Source organism: Wolffia australiana, chromosome 8, assembly GCF_029677425.1.
Source record: "Wolffia australiana isolate 7733 chromosome 8, ASM2967742v1".
NCBI lineage: Eukaryota > Viridiplantae > Streptophyta > Magnoliopsida > Alismatales > Araceae > Wolffia > Wolffia australiana.
Genome location: NC_135842.1, coordinates 1302976 through 1309164, shown reverse-complemented (window position 1 = coordinate 1309164; position 6189 = coordinate 1302976). Strand labels below are relative to the sequence as shown.

The 6189-nt window shown below is 38.2% G+C and overlaps 1 long non-coding RNA gene across 1 annotated transcript; it reads right to left on the bottom strand.

Moving 5' to 3' along the window:
* Positions 1–703: 703 nt before the first annotated feature.
* Positions 704–1346, bottom strand: LOC144706800 (uncharacterized). The gene is made up of 2 exons (XR_013582323.1): positions 1078–1346; positions 704–1008 (listed from the first exon to the last, which is right to left on the bottom strand). It is a non-coding gene; the product is annotated as an uncharacterized LOC144706800 (long non-coding RNA).
* Between the last annotated feature and the right edge of the window lie 4843 nt (positions 1347–6189).

The window sequence follows — 6189 nt, the reverse complement described above, 5'->3', positions numbered from 1 at the left end:
ATAATTGAAGATGTGTTAAGATATGTACTATAAGAATTGTGTTTAGATTTTTAAATAAGAAGTAATATAATTGAGCTGAAGAAAGATAGTAGTAAGTATCCTATAGTTAGTAAGTTATATGTAGGGAAAAGAGAGATAGATATTAGATTTAGGGAATAAGTGAATAGTGTTTGTTGTTATAGTGAGATGTAGGAAAAAGAAGAATGAGGAAGAAATGGATAAGAATTATCATAGATAAGGAGAAGAAGGGATTACTAATTCAGAAATAGATTAATGGAAAAGAAAAATATCAACGTATATATGCTTAGAATTTAAGATCAAGAGTGATAGTGAGAGAATAGAGACTACATAATTTAAACGAGAATTAAGTAGTAAGATAGGAATAATATTTGAAATAGTTTAATTAATTATATAGTTAAAGAGATATTAAGAGAAGATAGAAGGACTAAGAAGATTATTAAGATAATATTAATATTAATATTCATTTTTATGATTTTATATTTATGATTATGTTAGAAAAATAGAAATATAATTTTATACCTATATATATTTAAGAGGTATTTTTAGTATTTTTTTATGAAGGGGAATCGGAGAAAAATTGGATAAGTCTGTCGACACCTTGTAAGTGTTCGATAGAATCCTTCAAAGAGGCATCAACAAAAAAACACAATGAAATCATGCTTCTCTTCGAATCAAACTAAAATTTACCAAATCTACTACGTTCATTGACTAATTTTCAATCAGATAATGCTAGGAAAAATACAGAATTCGCCCTCAATTGAAGAATAAGGGGTGGGAATGACATGCACTACCCCCTAGCTTTTGTTTGTGATTTCCCGCTCTCTTCACCTCCTTTCTGGCGCTGTTTCTTCTCTTCATGGTCCTGTTTCTTCTCTTCCTGGTCCCTCTTTGACACCTTCCCACGATGGTTGAACTGTAGCGAAGCGATCACAACTCCAAAATGTCCACTCCAAGCCCAAAAAGTGTCTCCGCTGTCGTTCTTTCTTCCTACAATGAGATACAAAAATTAGACATCCAAATTGGGACCAAAAGGGTCGAGAGAGAAGCTCTCTCGACCTTCCATCAACCTGCTCTGATCCAATGACTCTCCTAGGCCGTCGGATCGGCCAATGGTCCCCCCTATCGCCGGCCCCCTTTGACTGGCCGACGAGAACAACGACAAGGGGTGGAGAAGGATGGTTTTACCCCTGTTCCTACTATCTACCTAGGATGGGTCCAATGGCTATTATTAAGTCACAGCCGTGGACCCCTTGAATTATCGTACACCCTAATGCACTCTATCAGCATTATCCTTGTCAGCATTTTCCCTTCTAATTGGTCCATCAGGTGGCCCCATCATCTTTCTCAGCCATCATTGACGAATCAGAGGCTGCCAATGAGGGTCATACCATTTAGATATGGATACAAAAGTGGGCGTTGGAGACCAAATATGGATTGTGTTTCATTTAGAGCTGATAGGTTGTCAACATATTCCTAGTTGATATCCAACATCCGTTATCAGATATCAATATCGGATATCAACAAAATTCTCATTCGTTATCCGTTATGGTGCTGTTATCCATCATCGTTCCCAATTTGAAAGGTATTTTGTGTTTCTTAATATCAAAGTAGCTTCTGAAATATTTTCTATAATATTGTGTCTATGGAATACTGTCTACAGAACCGAATGACAAATTTACTTGAAAATTTTGACTGCTGCAGATATTTGAATCGATATATTTTTGAAAATTGGTCCTCAATATTGCTCCAAATTTGAATCGGAATTTGAGATCTTTGAATCATTTCTGAACTTGCGAATTAGGTCCTCAGTATTCCTCAATATAATTTGTTGTTAAACAATAATTATTGTATTGATTTCCATAAATTAATGTATAGAGTTTTCTTTGGATATATTCATGCATTTTCCATTTACTTACTACATAGAGTTTAATTTTTAAAATAGTACATTACATGTAGAACTTAATCTTCTCCCTACCAGCAGCCATGTCCATGGCGGAGAGCACTACCCCAAATAGATGAGGAATTGGCTTTTGAGGAATTGCCACCATTGCATACTCCTAATGCGTCGGAGCTTCACGGATGAACAAAATGATCCCTTAGGAGAGTGAGGGTCTCATATGGATGAACTAAAGTACTTTACACTTGTTGGGGATTCCACATATGAGTGTGAAATTTGTCGCACAAAGAATGCATCAAATGTTGCGCAATTGAAGCTTTGAACATATAGTAGTACAAACGTCTACTAGCACCATTTCAGATTTGTTCATCTGAAAGAACATGATGAGTTAAAGGACTGCACTAGTACCCAACGTTATATAAATGACTTAGCATACAACGTGACATTGTTTCTCTTTAGTGGAAGGTGGCCCTTGAGGGATTGAGCAATACAAGAGACAAAGGACATCATTAATCGACTGGTTTGTGGCACTGACTTGCCGTGGGTTGATAGTGATGTGTGGAAGGAAACTTGGTGATATACGACACAAACTGAGGTGTTCTCTCCAAGTGCATGAGTCATCAAGGCATGGACAATGAAGTTGTTTGAGAGGATGAAGATTGAGATCGCCAGCCGAGAAAGAAAAAAGAAGAACACGACGACAGTTGCCGTTACACGTCAGATTTTGGAAACCGGTGGCGCAACACCGACGTAGCATGATCCTGTAGATAGCTTGATTGACGGTGGACGACAATGTTCCCAAAGTGGATGAATTAGAGGAATTGGGGAACCAATTCCTATTATGGGCCTCTTTTAAGGGGAGAGCTTATTGGGCTCCCCCGTAAATGGGTTGTTTCGGGGGGGGGGGGGGCGAAGTTAAACATAGGCTCACCCCTCCCTAAAGAGGTAAACAAAAACATCAAGCAACAAACACGTACGAGGGGGAGGCCTGTACTCACGTAGGAGGGGCCTCCCTACAATCCATGGATAACAAGAAGAAATTAAAACAACCAAACATGGGGCCCATATATGAGGAACGAGCTGCCATAAAATCAAGCAAACAGACACAACGCATACCATGACGACGTGAATACAGCTTCTCAAACCTGGTATCGAAAATGTGGCTTCTTCACATCAGCGCGGTCTTCGCGAAGTGGCTGGTGACGACTCTGGACGTGCTTGACTGGATGGTCCTCCATCACCTCTGTAGCTTTCAAGCAATAGGGCATCTAGACGATGGTCTTGCACTGTAGTACTCGAAGCTTTGCGGTGCAATGCAAGACCAGTCCAAAATTTTGATTTCAATCAAGAAAAAAATTCTATTTTGTTACTATTTGGATAAGATAAGTACACTATTTGCTACTGTTCGGACATGTGATATTTGTTAGATGAAAGAAGAGTTGAACTTTTTGCTTCCTATTTGGATATTACATCAAATCTTACCGAATCCATGTAGTAAATTACATGTTCCATGATACTGCTTGAGGAAGTGGAAGCCCAACCTTGACATGTACCATGTCGGAGTGTGGGACTACTACTTCAACACCGCATGAAGAAATCAGAAGACTCAAGCGTGCATGCCATTAGCTCTAATTCTAAATCTGATGATGACAATAATGGCAGGCCTGACTTAATTTATAGAGACATCGCTACCAATATTCTTCCATTATCATTAGACCAAATTGAGTTGATTCAGGCTAGTTTGAAACAAATCCTTGCAAGCCATCACTTTGACTCTAATTGACCCCATAGCCGTGCCACACATCCGAGTAAGTCGAGATATGTATTCTGGGCCATGAGCTAACCACATCTACTAGAGACACAACTTTCCCCAAACGATTTTAGCATTAATTTGATATCACTGTTTTTTTTATCTACATTATAACATTATATGCACTGTCCACTAGTGATCGCCCGTTCCGATACCGGTATTGGATGACGGTATCGAGACGGATGCTGAATCGGATACCGGAAAGAGAATTTCCGATATCCCTTTTTTCAATATCCGAATATCTGATATCGATATCGGATATCGGTTGCTACAATAATGATATCCGATATCGATATCCGTCTTGATGTCATCATCCGCCTTCGTCTCGGAGATTGGATGACGACATCGGTTGTCGATGTTGGATATCAAATTTCGATATCCAACATCTACAAACACTTACCTGTTTTTTTATTTGAAAACTTTGGCGCCTTTGTGCATGGTGCACGCTGTGGCGGTCAGCGGACGGCGGATGGTGGTAAGTTCTTCTTCTCGCTCTTCCCCACTCCCACTCCCCATATTCCCCTTGATCTTCCCGTTCTTCACAGTTCACACTCTTCCTTTCTTCCCCTTCTTTGCCCTGGAATTCACTTCTTCTTCTTCTTCTTCTTCCGCTATTTCTCATTTTCTTCTTCTTCCGTCAACTCTCATCTTCTTCTTGGTCCGCTAATTCTCATCTTCTTTCCTTATTATTTGTTGTAATTCACGTTGGTTCATTTCATTAAAATGTTGAAATTTCCAGCCTGATTGCATGTATTTCAAGAATTTTATTTCAAATTAAAGTATCTGTAGAGATAATTTATTTATATTCGTCAATGCATTTAGCCTTTGCGTTCTGGGTTTTTATTTTAATTTTTTTTTAGTTTGAACCTTTTCACCCATTATATATATACTTTTGTGTTGATTATTTATTTAATGTTCTTCAATGCATTTGTGAATTGTTAAATATGCATAAATCATCCTCTTCTCTTCCCTTCTTCTTTTTCTTCTTCTCTTCCCTTCTAAATTTTCCATCTTCTCTTGTCTTCTTAATTTTTCATCTTATCTTTTCTTAATTTTTCTTCTTATCTTCCCTTCTTAATTTTTCCCTTCTCTATTATCGTCTTCCTGGCTGCTCATCCTTTTTCTCAACTTAATTTTTCTTCACCTTTTCTACTCTTCTGCCCTATTCTCCACGACTCTTTTTTTCACACTTCTCTTTCCTTCTTCTTCCTTCTTCTCATCTTTTCATAAATTTCTTCTTCAATGGTCTTCCAAAGCTTTCCTCTACTGCTGTTTTTTTGCTTCTATCTTTTTCTCCTCTTCCTGTTTTTCAATTCTCTTCTTTTTCTGTCCTCCTGGCCAGTCATCTCTTCTCTCAACTTAATTTTTCTTCCCCTTTTCTACTCTTCTGCCCTATTCTCCACGCCTCTTTTTTTTACACTTCTCTTCCCTTCTTCTTCCTTCTTCTCATCTTTTCATAAATTTCTTCTTCAATGGTCTTCCAAAGTTTTCCTCTGCTGCTGCTTTTTTTTCTTCTATCTTCTTCTCCTCTTCTTTTTTTTCAATTATCTTCTTTTTCTGTCTTCCTAACTGCGCATCTCTTCTCTCAACTTAATTCTTCTCCCCCTTTTTCTACTCTTCTTCCCTCTTCTCCACACATTTTTTTTTCACACATTCCTCTGCTGCTGTTTTTTTTTCTATCTTCTTCTCCTCTTCCTTTTTTTCAATTCTCTTCTTTTTCTGTCTTCCTGGATGCTCATCTCTTCTCTCAACCTAATTTTTCTTCCCCTTTTCTACTTTTCTGCCCTCTTCTCCACGTCTATTTTTTCGACACTTCCCTTCCCTTCTTCTTCTTCCTTCTTCTCATCTTTTCTTAAAATTTCTTCTTCAATGGTCTTCCAAAGCTTTCCTGTGCTGCTGTTTTTTTTTCTATCTTCTTCTCCTCTTTCTGTCTTTATGTCTCCAATTATCTTCTCTCCTATATCTTTTGCTTCCCCTCTTTGACTATTCTTCATTCTTTTCCACTCCTAATTTTTTTTATCGTCTCTTCCCTTCTTCCTCTTTCTTCCTCTCATCTTTTATTAATTTTACTTCTTATAGTGTTCATTTTCCTGATTGTGTTATCTTTTTGTTTCTCATATTGTGTGCGTACAAAGTTGCAAATTGCTATAATTTGTTTAGAGTTTTAAGCATAGTGCATCAACATGCACTGATGTAAGAACCAATCGTTGATAACTAAGTTATGCTTCTCAGAACCATGAACCCACCTAGAGGTAGTGCCTCACCCCAAGACTGCTCTAGGCCAGGAGCCAACTGTCTTGAAGGTACCAATGCAGGAACATCTCGTGTCGTACAGAGTCACCCTCGTTCAAACCATTCAGTCATCATTGACTACTTCGAACACATTGGTGATGGGTACTACACATGCTTACTGTGCCGTAGAAGAACCCGCATAGTAAGAGAAAAGTGATCAAGTGGCAAG